The sequence below is a fragment of the Mixophyes fleayi genome, chromosome 3 (assembly GCF_038048845.1).
Source record: "Mixophyes fleayi isolate aMixFle1 chromosome 3, aMixFle1.hap1, whole genome shotgun sequence".
Classification (NCBI taxonomy): domain Eukaryota; kingdom Metazoa; phylum Chordata; class Amphibia; order Anura; family Limnodynastidae; genus Mixophyes; species Mixophyes fleayi.
The window spans coordinates 5,772,213-5,792,472 of record NC_134404.1 but is presented as its reverse complement, the minus strand read 5'-3'; the positions used below and the strand labels follow the sequence as shown (position 1 = coordinate 5,792,472).

General features: G+C 38.4%; 7 non-coding genes across 7 annotated transcripts; all 7 read left to right on the top strand.

The window, feature by feature from the left end:
• Positions 1–1,926: 1,926 nt before the first annotated feature.
• Positions 1,927–1,998, top strand: TRNAE-UUC (transfer RNA glutamic acid (anticodon UUC)). The gene has a single exon. It is a non-coding gene; the product is annotated as a tRNA-Glu (tRNA).
• Positions 1,999–3,684: 1,686 nt separating this feature from the next.
• Positions 3,685–3,756, top strand: TRNAE-UUC (transfer RNA glutamic acid (anticodon UUC)). Its single transcript has one exon. It is a non-coding gene; the product is annotated as a tRNA-Glu (tRNA).
• Positions 3,757–6,039: 2,283 nt separating this feature from the next.
• On the top strand, positions 6,040–6,111 carry TRNAE-UUC (transfer RNA glutamic acid (anticodon UUC)). The gene has a single exon. It is a non-coding gene; the product is annotated as a tRNA-Glu (tRNA).
• A 1,686-nt stretch (positions 6,112–7,797) lies between these two features.
• On the top strand, positions 7,798–7,869 carry TRNAE-UUC (transfer RNA glutamic acid (anticodon UUC)). Its single transcript has one exon. It is a non-coding gene; the product is annotated as a tRNA-Glu (tRNA).
• A 1,686-nt stretch (positions 7,870–9,555) lies between these two features.
• On the top strand, positions 9,556–9,627 carry TRNAE-UUC (transfer RNA glutamic acid (anticodon UUC)). Its single transcript has one exon. It is a non-coding gene; the product is annotated as a tRNA-Glu (tRNA).
• Positions 9,628–11,313: 1,686 nt separating this feature from the next.
• On the top strand, positions 11,314–11,385 carry TRNAE-UUC (transfer RNA glutamic acid (anticodon UUC)). Its single transcript has one exon. It is a non-coding gene; the product is annotated as a tRNA-Glu (tRNA).
• Positions 11,386–13,071: 1,686 nt separating this feature from the next.
• TRNAE-UUC (transfer RNA glutamic acid (anticodon UUC)) lies at positions 13,072–13,143 on the top strand. Its single transcript has one exon. It is a non-coding gene; the product is annotated as a tRNA-Glu (tRNA).
• The last annotated feature ends 7,117 nt before the right edge of the window (positions 13,144–20,260 follow it).

Below are 20,260 nucleotides of genomic sequence, written 5' to 3'. Positions count from 1 at the left end.
TAGTGCACATGACATCAGAAATCCTCTAAAGCACAATCCTTCGATAGCTCAGCTGGTAGAGCGGAGGACTGTAGAGGAAATTTTTACAGATGGGAACTGAAATACAATATTACTTCTGAAATCCCATGGATCTGAACCCATAGAAGATGCATTGTAAAAACAGAGAGTACTGTGAGAAATAGTGGTGGCAGCGTGGACCATTGACTAGAAATCCATTTTTGTCTCACTGGGCAAAAGTTTGACAATTTGTCACCACAATTTCTGGAATTTTCATCAATTAAAAAAGTCAAGCTAAATTGGAGAACGCAGAAGAGGTTGAAAATTTTCCAGCATTTTTAATCTTGACGTAAAGGCGTCTGCAGTTGGAAAATCTAAGGAAGCTGTTTTCCCAACTATTTCTGAAGCTAATTAATTCAAAATGAACAAATAAAAATCAAACTTTTAATGATGTATTACCAATTATTAAATATGACAATTTTTACAACTTTTGATGAGCAAGTAGACCAGAAATAAAAATGTGGATCTCTTTATCTAGACAAGCACTTTTTCTGTTTTATGGATAATTCAATTCTGTTTGTGTTTTCACTCAGTCAGATGTAGTGCACATGACATCAGAAATCCTCTAAAGCACAATCCTTCGATAGCTCAGCTGGTAGAGCGGAGGACTGTAGAGGAAATTTTTACAGATGGGAACTGAAATATAATATTACTTCTGAAATCCCATGGATCTGAACCCATAGAAGATGCATTGTAAAAACAGAGAGTACTGTGAGAAATAGTGGTGGCAGCGTGGACCATTGACTAGAAATCCATTTTTGTCTCACTGGGCAAAAGTTTGACAATTTGTCACCACAATTTCTGGAATTTTCATCAATTAAAAAAGTCAAGCTAAATTGGAGAACGCAGAAGAGGTTGAAAATTTTCCAGCATTTTTAATCTTGATGTAAAGGCGTCTGCAGTTGGAAAATCTAAGGAAGCTGTTTTCCCAACTATTTCTGAAGCTAATTAATTCAAAATGAACAAATAAAAATCAAACTTTTAATGATGTATTACCAATTATTAAATATGACAATTTTTACAACTTTTGATGAGCAAGTAGACCAGAAATAAAAATGTGGATCTCTTTATCTAGACAAGCAATTTTTCTGTTTTATGGATAATTCAATTCTGTTTGTGTTTTCACTCAGTCAGATGTAGTGCACATGACATCAGAAATCCTCTAAAACACAATCCTTCGATAGCTCAGCTGGTAGAGTGGAGGACTGTAGAGGAAATTGGTACAGAAATCCTTAGGTCACTGGTTCAACTCCAGCTCAAAGGAAAGTTTTTCATATCATTTTAGAGGGCAATTTCTGACATATTAAATACCCAGAAATATGCATGACTCATGCTGTTTATCTTTAATAGTCAGAGAAACTGTAATTTGTTTTCATTTCTGCTGCCTGTTAATCATCCTGCATGCTGCTGAGCCTCTAGTAGGGCAATTATGGTTTCTGTGCTCTGTTGAAGTACAGTGCAGAGGCAGGTGATAGAGACACGAGTTCTGTTACTGGGGATACTTTCCATAGCTCTTTGCAACTCATTAAAATGGAAATGAGAACCTTTTCCACTTCTTGGAAAGTGGCCTCCAGACATCACACATGGATTTATTGCATTGTTACCTATCCTGCTGGATTGGCATTTACAAATCTGCAAGTGGTCAGGGACGTGCCGTGATGATGCAAATCACATCATCAAACATTGCCCACCTAACTGATCACTGAGTGGTCTGGAGCGTGATGATGAAATTAGTGTCATCTTAGGCCATGCCAAACCCACTCCATGTCACCACCTGGTTAAATATGAAATAGACAGAGAGTTAAGATACATTACAGCAAAGCATGATATATTTGTTCTGCTGCTATGCTGAAGCACTCAACCAAAAAGTCCCATATGGTCTAGCGGTTAGGATTCCTGGTTTTCACCCAGGCGGCCCGGGTTCGACTCCCGGTATGGGAAGTTGACACTTTTTTGAATGGCAGCAACAGTAACACTTGTTTAATGCTCTGTTGATCTCAGCAACAAAATCCAGGAGAAACTGTGCTTTGGTTATGGAAATGGGATGTGGTCAAATCCACAGGATTTATATACCTCCCAACATTTCTGTATCCAAAATTAGGACAGAACTGGTCTGACCCCATATTTCAACATCCATCTTCCAAATTTCGAGTGGGACAACCCTATTTTATATGTAACACATCCTTCATGTGAAAAAAAAGAACTCTTGAACTTGTGGATCAATGGGTTTCCAGGGAGAGTTCACAACTTTTTAATGGTGCAGTAGGGATGTTCTGAATGAAACTAGACTACGCAAATGCTTACAAACCAATAATGTCTGCTTCTGTGCCCAGAATTTCTCCGCTTTCCTTAATCAGCATACAAAGGACAGGTTTAAGAGACCATGGATGGGAACTGAAATACAATATTACTTCTGAAATCCCATGGATCTGAACCCATAGAAGATGCATTGTAAAAACAGAGAGTACTGTGAGAAATAGTGGTGGCAACATGGACCATTGATTAGAAATCCATTTTTGTCTCACTGGGCAAAAGTTTGACAATTTGTCACCACAATTTCTGGAATTTTCATCAATTAAAAAAGTCAAGCTAAATTGGAGAACGCAGAAGAGGGTGAAAATTTTCCAGCATTTTTAATCTTGACGTAAAGGCGTCTACAGTTGGAAAATCTAAGGAAGCTGTTTTCCCAACTATTTCTGAAGCTAATTAATTCAAAATGAACAAATAAAAATCAAACTTTTAATGATGTATTACCAATTATTAAATATGACAATTTTTACAACTTTTGATGAGCAAGTAGACCAGAAATAAAAATGTGGATCTCTTTATCTAGACAAGCAATTTTTCTGTTTTATGGATAATTCAATTTTGTTTGTGTTTTCACTCAGTCAGATGTAGTGCACATGACATCAGAAGTCCTCTAAAGCACAAACCTTCGATAGCTCAGCTGGTAGAGCAGAGGACTGTAGAGGAAATTGGTACAGAAATCCTTAGGTTGCTGGTTCAACTCCAGCTCAAAGGAAAGTTTTTCATATCATTTTAGAGGGCAATTTCTGACATATTAAATACCCAGAAATATGCATGGCTCATGCTGTTTATCTTTAATAGTCAGAGAAACTGTAACTTGTTTTCATTTCTGCTGCCTGTTAATCATCCTGCATGCTGCTGAGCCTCTAGTAGGGCAATTATGGTTTCTGTGCTCTGTTGAAGTACAGTGCAGAGGCAGGTGATAGAGACACGAGTTCTGTTACTGGGGATACTTTCCATAGCTCTTTGCAACTCATTAAAATGGAAATGAGAACCTTTTCCACTTCTTGGAAAGTGGCCTCCAGACATCACACATGGATTTATTGCATTGTTACCTATCCTGCTGGATTGGCATTTACAAATCTGCAAGTGGTCAGGGACATGCCGTGATGATGCAAATCACATCATCAAACATTGCCCACCTAACTGATCACTGAGTGGTCTGGAGCGTGATGATGAAATTAGTGTCATCTTAGGCCATGCCAAACCCACTCCATGTCACCACCTGGTTAAATATGAAATACACAGAGAGTTAAGATACATTACAGCAAAGCATGATATATTTGTTCTGCTGCTATGCTGAAGCACTCAACCGAAAAGTCCCATATGGTCTAGCGGTTAGGATTCCTGGTTTTCACCCAGGCGGCCCGGGTTCGACTCCCGGTATGGGAAGTTGACGCTTTTTTGAATGGCAGCAACAGTAACACTTGTTTAATGCTCTGTTGATCTCAGCAACAAAATCCAGGAGAAACTGTGCTTTGGTTATGGAAATGGGATGTGGTCAAATCCACAGGATTTATATACCTCCCAACATTTCTGTATCTAAAATTAGGACAGAACTGGTCTGACCCCATATTTCAACATCCATCTTCCAAATTTCGAGTGGGACAACCCTATTTTATATGTAACACATCCTTCGTGTGAAAAAAAAGAACTCTTGAACTTGTGGATCAAAGGGTTTCCAGGGAGAGTTCACAACTTTTTAATGGTGCAGTAGGGATGTTCTGAATGAAACTAGACTACGCCAATGCTTACAAACCAATAATGTCTGCTTCTGTGCCAAGAATTTCTCCGCTTTCCTTAATCAGCATACAAAGGACAGGTTTAAGACACCACGGATGGGAACTGAAATACAATATTACTTCTGAAATCCCATGGATCTGAACCCATAGAAGATGCATTGTAAAAACAGAGAGTACTGTGAGAAATAGTGGTGGCAGCGTGGACCATTGACTAGAAATCCATTTTTGTCTCACTGGGCAAAAGTTTGACAATTTGTCACCACAATTTCTGGAATTTTCATCAATTAAAAAAGTCAAGCTAAATTGGAGAACGCAGAAGAGGTTGAAAATTTTCCAGCATTTTTAATCTTGACGTAAAGGCGTCTGCAGTTGGAAAATCTAAGGAAGCTGTTTTCCCAACTATTTCTGAAGCTAATTAATTCAAAATGAACAAATAAAAATCAAACTTTTAATGATGTATTACCAATTATTAAATATGACAATTTTTACAACTTTTGATGAGCAAGTAGACCAGAAATAAAAATGTGGATCTCTTTATCTAGACAAGCACTTTTTCTGTTTTATGGATAATTCAATTCTGTTTGTGTTTTCACTCAGTCAGATGTAGTGCACATGACATCAGAAATCCTCTAAAGCACAATCCTTCGATAGCTCAGCTGGTAGAGCGGAGGACTGTAGAGGAAATTTTTACAGATGGGAACTGAAATATAATATTACTTCTGAAATCCCATGGATCTGAACCCATAGAAGATGCATTGTAAAAACAGAGAGTACTGTGAGAAATAGTGGTGGCAGCGTGGACCATTGACTAGAAATCCATTTTTGTCTCACTGGGCAAAAGTTTGACAATTTGTCACCACAATTTCTGGAATTTTCATCAATTAAAAAAGTCAAGCTAAATTGGAGAACGCAGAAGAGGTTGAAAATTTTCCAGCATTTTTAATCTTGATGTAAAGGCGTCTGCAGTTGGAAAATCTAAGGAAGCTGTTTTCCCAACTATTTCTGAAGCTAATTAATTCAAAATGAACAAATAAAAATCAAACTTTTAATGATGTATTACCAATTATTAAATATGACAATTTTTACAACTTTTGATGAGCAAGTAGACCAGAAATAAAAATGTGGATCTCTTTATCTAGACAAGCAATTTTTCTGTTTTATGGATAATTCAATTCTGTTTGTGTTTTCACTCAGTCAGATGTAGTGCACATGACATCAGAAATCCTCTAAAACACAATCCTTCGATAGCTCAGCTGGTAGAGTGGAGGACTGTAGAGGAAATTGGTACAGAAATCCTTAGGTCACTGGTTCAACTCCAGCTCAAAGGAAAGTTTTTCATATCATTTTAGAGGGCAATTTCTGACATATTAAATACCCAGAAATATGCATGACTCATGCTGTTTATCTTTAATAGTCAGAGAAACTGTAATTTGTTTTCATTTCTGCTGCCTGTTAATCATCCTGCATGCTGCTGAGCCTCTAGTAGGGCAATTATGGTTTCTGTGCTCTGTTGAAGTACAGTGCAGAGGCAGGTGATAGAGACACGAGTTCTGTTACTGGGGATACTTTCCATAGCTCTTTGCAACTCATTAAAATGGAAATGAGAACCTTTTCCACTTCTTGGAAAGTGGCCTCCAGACATCACACATGGATTTATTGCATTGTTACCTATCCTGCTGGATTGGCATTTACAAATCTGCAAGTGGTCAGGGACGTGCCGTGATGATGCAAATCACATCATCAAACATTGCCCACCTAACTGATCACTGAGTGGTCTGGAGCGTGATGATGAAATTAGTGTCATCTTAGGCCATGCCAAACCCACTCCATGTCACCACCTGGTTAAATATGAAATAGACAGAGAGTTAAGATACATTACAGCAAAGCATGATATATTTGTTCTGCTGCTATGCTGAAGCACTCAACCAAAAAGTCCCATATGGTCTAGCGGTTAGGATTCCTGGTTTTCACCCAGGCGGCCCGGGTTCGACTCCCGGTATGGGAAGTTGACACTTTTTTGAATGGCAGCAACAGTAACACTTGTTTAATGCTCTGTTGATCTCAGCAACAAAATCCAGGAGAAACTGTGCTTTGGTTATGGAAATGGGATGTGGTCAAATCCACAGGATTTATATACCTCCCAACATTTCTGTATCCAAAATTAGGACAGAACTGGTCTGACCCCATATTTCAACATCCATCTTCCAAATTTCGAGTGGGACAACCCTATTTTATATGTAACACATCCTTCATGTGAAAAAAAAGAACTCTTGAACTTGTGGATCAATGGGTTTCCAGGGAGAGTTCACAACTTTTTAATGGTGCAGTAGGGATGTTCTGAATGAAACTAGACTACGCAAATGCTTACAAACCAATAATGTCTGCTTCTGTGCCCAGAATTTCTCCGCTTTCCTTAATCAGCATACAAAGGACAGGTTTAAGAGACCATGGATGGGAACTGAAATACAATATTACTTCTGAAATCCCATGGATCTGAACCCATAGAAGATGCATTGTAAAAACAGAGAGTACTGTGAGAAATAGTGGTGGCAACATGGACCATTGATTAGAAATCCATTTTTGTCTCACTGGGCAAAAGTTTGACAATTTGTCACCACAATTTCTGGAATTTTCATCAATTAAAAAAGTCAAGCTAAATTGGAGAACGCAGAAGAGGGTGAAAATTTTCCAGCATTTTTAATCTTGACGTAAAGGCGTCTACAGTTGGAAAATCTAAGGAAGCTGTTTTCCCAACTATTTCTGAAGCTAATTAATTCAAAATGAACAAATAAAAATCAAACTTTTAATGATGTATTACCAATTATTAAATATGACAATTTTTACAACTTTTGATGAGCAAGTAGACCAGAAATAAAAATGTGGATCTCTTTATCTAGACAAGCAATTTTTCTGTTTTATGGATAATTCAATTTTGTTTGTGTTTTCACTCAGTCAGATGTAGTGCACATGACATCAGAAGTCCTCTAAAGCACAAACCTTCGATAGCTCAGCTGGTAGAGCAGAGGACTGTAGAGGAAATTGGTACAGAAATCCTTAGGTTGCTGGTTCAACTCCAGCTCAAAGGAAAGTTTTTCATATCATTTTAGAGGGCAATTTCTGACATATTAAATACCCAGAAATATGCATGGCTCATGCTGTTTATCTTTAATAGTCAGAGAAACTGTAACTTGTTTTCATTTCTGCTGCCTGTTAATCATCCTGCATGCTGCTGAGCCTCTAGTAGGGCAATTATGGTTTCTGTGCTCTGTTGAAGTACAGTGCAGAGGCAGGTGATAGAGACACGAGTTCTGTTACTGGGGATACTTTCCATAGCTCTTTGCAACTCATTAAAATGGAAATGAGAACCTTTTCCACTTCTTGGAAAGTGGCCTCCAGACATCACACATGGATTTATTGCATTGTTACCTATCCTGCTGGATTGGCATTTACAAATCTGCAAGTGGTCAGGGACATGCCGTGATGATGCAAATCACATCATCAAACATTGCCCACCTAACTGATCACTGAGTGGTCTGGAGCGTGATGATGAAATTAGTGTCATCTTAGGCCATGCCAAACCCACTCCATGTCACCACCTGGTTAAATATGAAATACACAGAGAGTTAAGATACATTACAGCAAAGCATGATATATTTGTTCTGCTGCTATGCTGAAGCACTCAACCGAAAAGTCCCATATGGTCTAGCGGTTAGGATTCCTGGTTTTCACCCAGGCGGCCCGGGTTCGACTCCCGGTATGGGAAGTTGACGCTTTTTTGAATGGCAGCAACAGTAACACTTGTTTAATGCTCTGTTGATCTCAGCAACAAAATCCAGGAGAAACTGTGCTTTGGTTATGGAAATGGGATGTGGTCAAATCCACAGGATTTATATACCTCCCAACATTTCTGTATCTAAAATTAGGACAGAACTGGTCTGACCCCATATTTCAACATCCATCTTCCAAATTTCGAGTGGGACAACCCTATTTTATATGTAACACATCCTTCGTGTGAAAAAAAAGAACTCTTGAACTTGTGGATCAAAGGGTTTCCAGGGAGAGTTCACAACTTTTTAATGGTGCAGTAGGGATGTTCTGAATGAAACTAGACTACGCCAATGCTTACAAACCAATAATGTCTGCTTCTGTGCCAAGAATTTCTCCGCTTTCCTTAATCAGCATACAAAGGACAGGTTTAAGACACCACGGATGGGAACTGAAATACAATATTACTTCTGAAATCCCATGGATCTGAACCCATAGAAGATGCATTGTAAAAACAGAGAGTACTGTGAGAAATAGTGGTGGCAGCGTGGACCACTGACTAGAAATCCATTTTTGTCTCACTGGGCAAAAGTTTGACAATTTGTCACCACAATTTCTGGAATTTTCATCAATTAAAAAAGTCAAGCTAAATTGGAGAACGCAGAAGAGGTTTAAAATTTTCCAGCATTTTTAATCTTGATGTAAAGGCGTCTGCAGTTGGAAAATCTAAGGAAGCTGTTTTCCCAACTATTTCTGAAGCTAATTAATTCAAAATGAACAAATAAAAATCAAACTTTTAATGATGTATTACCAATTATTAAATATGACAATTTTTACAACTTTTGATGAGCAAGTAGACCAGAAATAAAAATGTGGATCTCTTTATCTAGACAAGCAATTTTTCTGTTTTATGGATAATTCAATTCTGTTTGTGTTTTCACTCAGTCAGATGTAGTGCACATGACATCAGAAATCCTCTAAAACACAATCCTTCGATAGCTCAGCTGGTAGAGTGGAGGACTGTAGAGGAAATTGGTACAGAAATCCTTAGGTCACTGGTTCAACTCCAGCTCAAAGGAAAGTTTTTCATATCATTTTAGAGGGCAATTTCTGACATATTAAATACCCAGAAATATGCATGACTCATGCTGTTTATCTTTAATAGTCAGAGAAACTGTAATTTGTTTTCATTTCTGCTGCCTGTTAATCATCCTGCATGCTGCTGAGCCTCTAGTAGGGCAATTATGGTTTCTGTGCTCTGTTGAAGTACAGTGCAGAGGCAGGTGATAGAGACACGAGTTCTGTTACTGGGGATACTTTCCATAGCTCTTTGCAACTCATTAAAATGGAAATGAGAACCTTTTCCACTTCTTGGAAAGTGGCCTCCAGACATCACACATGGATTTATTGCATTGTTACCTATCCTGCTGGATTGGCATTTACAAATCTGCAAGTGGTCAGGGACGTGCCGTGATGATGCAAATCACATCATCAAACATTGCCCACCTAACTGATCACTGAGTGGTCTGGAGCGTGATGATGAAATTAGTGTCATCTTAGGCCATGCCAAACCCACTCCATGTCACCACCTGGTTAAATATGAAATAGACAGAGAGTTAAGATACATTACAGCAAAGCATGATATATTTGTTCTGCTGCTATGCTGAAGCACTCAACCAAAAAGTCCCATATGGTCTAGCGGTTAGGATTCCTGGTTTTCACCCAGGCGGCCCGGGTTCGACTCCCGGTATGGTAAGTTGACACTTTTTTGAATGGCAGCAACAGTAACACTTGTTTAATGCTCTGTTGATCTCAGCAACAAAATCCAGGAGAAACTGTGCTTTGGTTATGGAAATGGGATGTGGTCAAATCCACAGGATTTATATACCTCCCAACATTTCTGTATCCAAAATTAGGACAGAACTGGTCTGACCCCATATTTCAACATCCATCTTCCAAATTTCGAGTGGGACAACCCTATTTTATATGTAACACATCCTTCATGTGAAAAAAAAGAACTCTTGAACTTGTGGATCAATGGGTTTCCAGGGAGAGTTCACAACTTTTTAATGGTGCAGTAGGGATGTTCTGAATGAAACTAGACTACGCAAATGCTTACAAACCAATAATGTCTGCTTCTGTGCCCAGAATTTCTCCGCTTTCCTTAATCAGCATACAAAGGACAGGTTTAAGAGACCATGGATGGGAACTGAAATACAATATTACTTCTGAAATCCCATGGATCTGAACCCATAGAAGATGCATTGTAAAAACAGAGAGTACTGTGAGAAATAGTGGTGGCAACATGGACCATTGATTAGAAATCCATTTTTGTCTCACTGGGCAAAAGTTTGACAATTTGTCACCACAATTTCTGGAATTTTCATCAATTAAAAAAGTCAAGCTAAATTGGAGAACGCAGAAGAGGGTGAAAATTTTCCAGCATTTTTAATCTTGACGTAAAGGCGTCTACAGTTGGAAAATCTAAGGAAGCTGTTTTCCCAACTATTTCTGAAGCTAATTAATTCAAAATGAACAAATAAAAATCAAACTTTTAATGATGTATTACCAATTATTAAATATGACAATTTTTACAACTTTTGATGAGCAAGTAGACCAGAAATAAAAATGTGGATCTCTTTATCTAGACAAGCAATTTTTCTGTTTTATGGATAATTCAATTTTGTTTGTGTTTTCACTCAGTCAGATGTAGTGCACATGACATCAGAAGTCCTCTAAAGCACAAACCTTCGATAGCTCAGCTGGTAGAGCAGAGGACTGTAGAGGAAATTGGTACAGAAATCCTTAGGTTGCTGGTTCAACTCCAGCTCAAAGGAAAGTTTTTCATATCATTTTAGAGGGCAATTTCTGACATATTAAATACCCAGAAATATGCATGGCTCATGCTGTTTATCTTTAATAGTCAGAGAAACTGTAACTTGTTTTCATTTCTGCTGCCTGTTAATCATCCTGCATGCTGCTGAGCCTCTAGTAGGGCAATTATGGTTTCTGTGCTCTGTTGAAGTACAGTGCAGAGGCAGGTGATAGAGACACGAGTTCTGTTACTGGGGATACTTTCCATAGCTCTTTGCAACTCATTAAAATGGAAATGAGAACCTTTTCCACTTCTTGGAAAGTGGCCTCCAGACATCACACATGGATTTATTGCATTGTTACCTATCCTGCTGGATTGGCATTTACAAATCTGCAAGTGGTCAGGGACATGCCGTGATGATGCAAATCACATCATCAAACATTGCCCACCTAACTGATCACTGAGTGGTCTGGAGCGTGATGATGAAATTAGTGTCATCTTAGGCCATGCCAAACCCACTCCATGTCACCACCTGGTTAAATATGAAATACACAGAGAGTTAAGATACATTACAGCAAAGCATGATATATTTGTTCTGCTGCTATGCTGAAGCACTCAACCGAAAAGTCCCATATGGTCTAGCGGTTAGGATTCCTGGTTTTCACCCAGGCGGCCCGGGTTCGACTCCCGGTATGGGAAGTTGACGCTTTTTTGAATGGCAGCAACAGTAACACTTGTTTAATGCTCTGTTGATCTCAGCAACAAAATCCAGGAGAAACTGTGCTTTGGTTATGGAAATGGGATGTGGTCAAATCCACAGGATTTATATACCTCCCAACATTTCTGTATCTAAAATTAGGACAGAACTGGTCTGACCCCATATTTCAACATCCATCTTCCAAATTTCGAGTGGGACAACCCTATTTTATATGTAACACATCCTTCGTGTGAAAAAAAAGAACTCTTGAACTTGTGGATCAAAGGGTTTCCAGGGAGAGTTCACAACTTTTTAATGGTGCAGTAGGGATGTTCTGAATGAAACTAGACTACGCCAATGCTTACAAACCAATAATGTCTGCTTCTGTGCCAAGAATTTCTCCGCTTTCCTTAATCAGCATACAAAGGACAGGTTTAAGACACCACGGATGGGAACTGAAATACAATATTACTTCTGAAATCCCATGGATCTGAACCCATAGAAGATGCATTGTAAAAACAGAGAGTACTGTGAGAAATAGTGGTGGCAGCGTGGACCACTGACTAGAAATCCATTTTTGTCTCACTGGGCAAAAGTTTGACAATTTGTCACCACAATTTCTGGAATTTTCATCAATTAAAAAAGTCAAGCTAAATTGGAGAACGCAGAAGAGGTTGAAAATTTTCCAGCATTTTTAATCTTGATGTAAAGGCGTCTGCAGTTGGAAAATCTAAGGAAGCTGTTTTCCCAACTATTTCTGAAGCTAATTAATTCAAAATGAACAAATAAAAATCAAACTTTTAATGATGTATTACCAATTATTAAATATGACAATTTTTACAACTTTTGATGAGCAAGTAGACCAGAAATAAAAATGTGGATCTCTTTATCTAGACAAGCAATTTTTCTGTTTTATGGATAATTCAATTCTGTTTGTGTTTGCACTCAGTCAGATGTAGTGCACATGACATCAGAAATCCTCTAAAGCACAATCCTTCGATAGCTCCGCTGGTAGAGCGGAGGACTGTAGAGGAAATTGGTACAGAAATCCTTAGGTCACTGGTTCAACTCTGGCTCAAAGGAAAGTTTTTCATATCATTTTAGAGGTCAATTTCTGACATATTAAATACCCAGAAATATGCATGACTCATGCTGTTTATCTTTAATAGTCAGAGAAACTGTAATTTGTTTTTATTTCTGCTTCCTGTTAATCATCCTGCATGCTGCTGAGCCTCTAGTAGGGCAATTATGGTTTCTGTGCTCTGTTGAAGTACAGTGCAGAGGCAGGTGATAGAGACACGAGTTCTGTTACTGGGGATACTTTCCATAGCTCTTTGCAACTCATTAAAATGGAAATGAGAACCTTTACCACTTCTTGGAAAGTGGCCTACAGACATCACACATGGATTTATTGCATTGTTACCTATCCTGCTGGATTGGCATTTACAAATCTGCAAGTGGTCAGGGACGTGCCGTGATGATGCACATCACATCATCAAACATTGCCCACCTCACTGATCACTGAGTGGTCTGGAGCGTGATGATGAAATTAGTGTCATCTTAGGCCATGCCAAACCCACTCCATGTCACCACCTGGTTAAATATGAAATACACAGAGAGTTAAGATACATTACAGCAAAGCATGATATATTTGTTCTGCTGCTATGCTGAAACACTCAACGAAAAAGTCCCATATGGTCTAGCGGTTAGGATTCCTGGTTTTCACCCAGGTGGCCTGGGTTCGACTCCCGGTATGGGAAGTTGAAGCTTTTTTGAATGGCAGCAACAGTACCACTTGTTTAATGCTCTGTTGATCTCAGCAACAAAATCCAGGAAAAACTGTGCTTTGGTTATGGAAATGGGATGTGGTCAAATCCACAGGATTTATATACCTCCCAACATTTCTGTATCCAAAATTAGGACAGAACTGGTCTGACCCCATATTTCAACATCCATCTTCCAAATTTCGAGTGGGACAACCCTATTTTATATGTAACACATCCTTCATGTGGAAAAAAAAGAACTCTTGAACTTGTGGATCAATGGGTTTCCAGGGAGAGTTCACAACTTTTTAATGGTGCAGTAGGGATGTTCTGAATGAAACTAGACTACGCCAATGCTTACAAACCAATAATGTCTGCTTCTGTGCCCAGAATTTCTCCGCTTTCCTTAATCAGCATACAAAGGACAGGTTTAAGACACCACGGATGGGAACTGAAATACAATATTACTTCTGAAATCCCATGGATCTGAACCCATAGAAGATGCATTGTAAAAACAGAGAGTACTGTGAGAAATAGTGGTGGCAGCGTGGACCATTGACTAGAAATCCATTTTTGTCTCACTGGGCAAAAGTTTGACAATTTGTCACCACAATTTCTGGAATTTTCATCAATTAAAAAAGTCAAGCTAAATTGGAGAACGCAGAAGAGGTTGAAAATTTTCCAGCATTTTTAATCTTGACGTAAAGGCGTCTGCAGTTGGAAAATCTAAGGAAGCTGTTTTCCCAACTATTTCTGAAGCTAATTAATTCAAAATGAACAAATAAAAATCAAACTTTTAATGATGTATTACCAATTATTAAATATGACAATTTTTACAACTTTTGATGAGCAAGTAGACCAGAAATAAAAATGTGGATCTCTTTATCTAGACAAGCAATTTTTCTGTTTTATGGATAATTCAATTCTGTTTGTGTTTTCACTCAGTCAGATGTAGTGCACATGACATCAGAAATTCTCTAAAGCACAATGGATTTATTGCATTGTTACCTATCCTGCTGGATTGGCATTTACAAATCTGCAAGTGGTCAGGGACGTGCCGTGATTATGCAAATCACATCATCAAACATTGCCCACCTCACTGATCACTGAGTGGTCTGGAGCGTGATGATGAAATTAGTGTCATCTTAGGCCATGCCAAACCCACTCCATGTCACCACCTGGTTAAATATGAAATACACAGAGAGTTAAGATACATTACAGCAAAGCATGATATATTTGTTTTGCTGCTATGCTGAAACACTTAACGGAAAAGTCACATATAGTCTAGCGGTTAGGATTCCTGGTTTTCACCCAGGCGGCCTGGGTTCGACTCCCGGTATGGGAAAATGAAGCTTTTTTGAATGGCAGCAACAGTACCACTTGTTTAATGCTCTGTTGATCTCAGCAACAAAATCCAGGAGAAACTGTGCTTTGGTTATGGAAATGGGATGTGGTCAAATCCACAGTATTTATATACCTCCCAACATTTCTGTATCCAAAATTAGGACAGAACTGGTCTGACCCCATATTTCAACATCCATCTTCCAAATTTCGAGTGGGACAACCCTATTTTATATGTAACACATCCTTCATGTGAAAAAAAAGAACTCTTGAACTTGTGGATCAATGGGTTTTCTGGGAGAGTTCACAACTTTTTAATGGTGCAGTAGGGATGTTCTGAATGAAACTAGACTACGCCAATGCTTACAAACCAATAATGTCTGCTTCTGTGCCCAGAATTTCTCCGCTTTCCTTAATCAGCATACAAAGGACAGGTTTAAGAGACCACGGATGGGAACTGAAATACAATATTACTTCTGAAATCCCATGGATCTGAACCCATAGAAGATGCATTGTAAAAACAGAGAGTACTGTGAGAAATAGTGGTGGCAGCGTGGACCATTGACTAGAAATCCATTTTTGTCTCACTGGGCAAAAGTTTGACAATTTGTCACCACAATTTCTGGAATTTTCATCAATTAAAAAAGTCAAGCTAAATTTGAGAACGCAGAAGAGGTTGAAAATTTTCCAGCATTTTTAATCTTGACGTAAAGGCGTCTGCAGTTGGAAAATCTAAGGAAGCTGTTTTCCCAACTATTTCTGAAGCTAATTAATTCAAAATGAACAAATAAAAATCAAACTTTTAATGATGTATTACCAATTATTAAATATGACAATTTTTACAACTTTTGATGAGCAAGTAGACCAGAAATAAAAATGTGGATCTCTTTATCTAGACAAGCAATTTTTCTGTTTTATGGATAATTCAATTCTGTTTGTGTTTTCACTCAGTCAGATGTAGTGCACATGACATCAGAAATCCTCTAAAGCACAATCCTTCGATAGCTCAGCTGGTATAGCGGAGGACTGTAGAGGAAATTTTTACAGATGGGAACTGAAATATAATATTACTTCTGAAATCCCATGGATCTGAACCCATAGAAGATGCATTGTAAAAACAGAGAGTACTGTGAGAAATAGTGGTGGCAGCGTGGACCATTGACTAGAAATCCATTTTTGTCTCACTGGGCAAAAGTTTGACAATTTGTCACCACAATTTCTGGAATTTTCATCAATTAAAAAAGTCAAGCTAAATTGGAGAACGCAGAAGAGGTTGAAAATTTTCCAGCATTTTTAATCTTGACGTAAAGGCGTCTGCAGTTGGAAAATCTAAGGAAGCTGTTTTCCCAACTATTTCTGAAGCTAATTAATTCAAAATGAACAAATAAAAATCAAACTTTTAATGATGTATTACCAATTATTAAATATGACAATTTTTACAACTTTTGATGAGCAAGTAGACCAGAAATAAAAATGTGGATCTCTTTATCTAGACAAGCAATTTTTCTGTTTTATGGATAATTCAATTCTGTTTGTGTTTTCACTCAGTCAGATGTAGTGCACATGACATCAGAAACCCTCCAAAGCACAATCCTTCGATAGCTCAGCTGGTAGAGCAGAGGACTGTAGAGGAAATTGGTACAGAAATCCTTAGGTCGCTGGTTCAACTCCGCCTCGAAGGAAAGTTTTTCATATCATTTTAGAGGGCAATTTCTGACATATTAAATACCCAGAAATATGCATGACTCATGCTGTTTATCTTTAATAGTCAGAGAAACTGTAACTTGTTTTCATTTCTGCTGCCTGTTAATCATCCTGCATGCTGCTGAGCCTCTAGTAGGGCAATTATGGTTTCTGTGCTCTGTTGAAGTACAGTGCAGAGGCAGGTGATAGAGACACGAGTTCTGTTACTGGGGATACTTTCCATAGCTCTTTGCAACTCATTAAAATGGAAATGAGAACCTTTTCCACTTCTTGGAAAGTGGCCTCCAGACATCACACATGGATTTATTGCATTGTTACCTATCCTGCTGGATTGGCATTTACAAATCTGCAAGTGGTCAGGGACGTGCCGTGATGATGCAAATCACATCATCAAACATTGCCCACCTCACTGATCACTGAGTGGTCTGGAGCGTGATGATGAAATTAGTGTCATCTTAGGCCATGCCAAACCCACTCCATGTCACCACCTGGTTAAATATGAAATACACAGAGAGTTAAGATACATTACAGCAAAGCATGATATATTTGTTCTGCTGCTATGCTGAAGCACTCAACCGAAAAGTCCCATATGGTCTAGCGGTTAGGATTCCTGGTTTTTACCCAGGCGGCCTGGGTTCGACTCCCGGTATGGGAAGTTGACGCTTTTTTGAATGGCAGCAACAGTAACACTTGTTTAATGCTCTGTTGATCTCAGCAACAAAATCCAGGAGAAACTGTGCTTTGGTTATGGAAATGGGATGTGGTCAAATCCACAGGATTTATATACCTCCCAACATTTCTGTATCCAAAATTAGGACAGAACTGGTCTGACCCCATATTTCAACATCCATCTTCCAAATTTCGAGTGGGACAACCCTATTTTATATGTAACACATCCTTCATGTGAAAAAAAAGAACTCTTGAACTTGTGGATCAATGGGTTTCCAGGGAGAGTTCACAACTTTTTAATGGTGCAGTAGGGATGTTCTGAATGAAACTAGACTACACCAATGCTTACAAACCAATAATGTCTGCTTCTGTGCCAAGAATTTCTCCGCTTTCCTTAATCAGCATACAAAGGACAGGTTTAAGACACCACGGATGGGAACTGAAATACAATATTACTTCTGAAATCCCATGGATCTGAACCCATAGAAGATGCATTGTAAAAACAGAGAGTACTGTGAGAAATAGTGGTGGCAGCGTGGACCATTGACTAGAAATCCATTTTTGTCTCACTGGGCAAAAGTTTGACAATTTGTCACCACAATTTCTGGAATTTTCATCAATTAAAAAAGTCAAGCTAAATTGGAGAACGCAGAAGAGGTTGAAAATTTTCCAGCATTTTTAATCTTGACGTAAAGGCGTCTGCAGTTGGAAAATCTAAGGAAGCTGTTTTCCCAACTATTTCTGAAGCTAATTAATTCAAAATGAACAAATAAAAATCAAACTTTTAATGATGTATTACCAATTATTAAATATGACAATTTTTACAACTTTTGATGAGCAAGTAGACCAGAAATAAAAATGTGGATCTCTTTATCTAGACAAGCAATTTTTCTGTTTTATGGATATTTCAATTCTGTTTGTGTTTTCACTCAGTCAGATGTAGTGCACATGACATCAGAAACCCTCCAAAGCACAATCCTTCGATAGCTCAGCTGGTAGAGCAGAGGACTGTAGAGGAAATTGGTACAGAAATCCTTAGGTCGCTGGTTCAACTCCGCCTCGAAGGAAAGTTTTTCATATCATTTTAGAGGGCAATTTCTGACATATTAAATACCCAGAAATATGCATGACTCATGCTGTTTATCTTTAATAGTCAGAGAAACTGTAACTTGTTTTCATTTCTGCTGCCTGTTAATCATCCTGCATGCTGCTGAGCCTCTAGTAGGGCAATTATGGTTTCTGTGCTCTGTTGAAGTACAGTGCAGAGGCAGGTGATAGAGACACGAGTTCTGTTACTGGGGATACTTTCCATAGCTCTTTGCAACTCATTAAAATGGAAATGAGAACCTTTTCCACTTCTTGGAAAGTGGCCTCCAGACATCACACATGGATTTATTGCATTGTTACCTATCCTGCTGGATTGGCATTTACAAATCTGCAAGTGGTCAGGGACGTGCCGTGATGATGCAAATCACATCATCAAACATTGCCCACCTCACTGATCACTGAGTGGTCTGGAGCGTGATGATGAAATTAGTGTCATCTTAGGCCATGCCAAACCCACTCCATGTCACCACCTGGTTAAATATGAAATACACAGAGAGTTAAGATACATTACAGCAAAGCATGATATATTTGTTCTGCTGCTATGCTGAAGCACTCAACCGAAAAGTCCCATATGGTCTAGCGGTTAGGATTCCTGGTTTTTACCCAGGCGGCCTGGGTTCGACTCCCGGTATGGGAAGTTGACGCTTTTTTGAATGGCAGCAACAGTAACACTTGTTTAATGCTCTGTTGATCTCAGCAACAAAATCCAGGAGAAACTGTGCTTTGGTTATGGAAATGGGATGTGGTCAAATCCACAGGATTTATATACCTCCCAACATTTCTGTATCCAAAATTAGGACAGAACTGGTCTGACCCCATATTTCAACATCCATCTTCCAAATTTCGAGTGGGACAACCCTATTTTATATGTAACACATCCTTCATGTGAAAAAAAAGAACTCTTGAACTTGTGGATCAATGGGTTTCCAGGGAGAGTTCACAACTTTTTAATGGTGCAGTAGGGATGTTCTGAATGAAACTAGACTACACCAATGCTTACAAACCAATAATGTCTGCTTCTGTGCCAAGAATTTCTCCGCTTTCCTTAATCAGCATACAAAGGACAGGTTTAAGACACCACGGATGGGAACTGAAATACAATATTACTTCTGAAATCCCATGGATCTGAACCCATAGAAGATGCATTGTAAAAACAGAGAGTACTGTGAGAAATAGTGGTGGCAGCGTGGACCATTGACTAGAAATCCATTTTTGTCTCACTGGGCAAAAGTTTGACAATTTGTCACCACAATTTCTGGAATTTTCATCAATTAAAAAAGTCAAGCTAAATTGGAGAACGCAGAAGAGGTTGAAAATTTTCCAGCATTTTTAATCTTGACGTAAAGGCGTCTGCAGTTGGAAAATCTAAGGAAGCTGTTTTCCCAACTATTTCTGAAGCTAATTAATTCAAAATGAACAAATAAAAATCAAACTTTTAATGATGTATTACCAATTATTAAATATGACAATTTTTACAACTTTTGATGAGCAAGTAGACCAGAAATAAAAATGTGGATCTCTTTATCTAGACAAGCAATTTTTCTGTTTTATGGATATTTCAATTCTGTTTGTGTTTTCACTCAGTCAGATGTAGTGCACATGACATCAGAAATCCTCTAAAGCACAATCCTTCGATAGCTCAGCTGGTAGAGCGGAGGACTGTAGAGGAAATTTTTAGAGATGGGAACTGAAATACAATATTACTTCTGAAATCCCATGGATCTGAACCCATAGAAGATGCATTGTAAAAACAGAGAGTACTGTGAGAAATAGTGGTGGCAGCGTGGACCATTGACTAGAAATCCATTTTTGTCTCACTGGGCAAAAGTTTGACAATTTGTCACCACAATTTCTGGAATTTTCATCAATTAAAAAAGTCAAGCTAAATTGGAGAACGCAGAAGAGGTTGAAAATTTTCCAGCATTTTTAATCTTGACGTAAAGGCGTCTGCAGTTGGAAAATCTAAGGAAGCTGTTTTCCCAACTATTTCTGAAGCTAATTAATTCAAAATGAACAAATAAAAATCAAACTTTTAATGATGTATTACCAATTATTAAATATGACAATTTTTACAACTTTTGATGAGCAAGTAGGCCAGAAATAAAAATGTGGATCTCTTTATCTAGACAAGCAATTTTTCTGTTTTATGGATAATTCAATTCTGTTTGTGTTTTCACTCAGTCAGATGTAGTGCACATGACATCAGAAATCCTCTAAAGCACAATCCTTCGATAGCTCAGCTGGTAGAGCGGAGGACTGTAGAGGAAATTTTTACAGATGGGAACTGAAATAC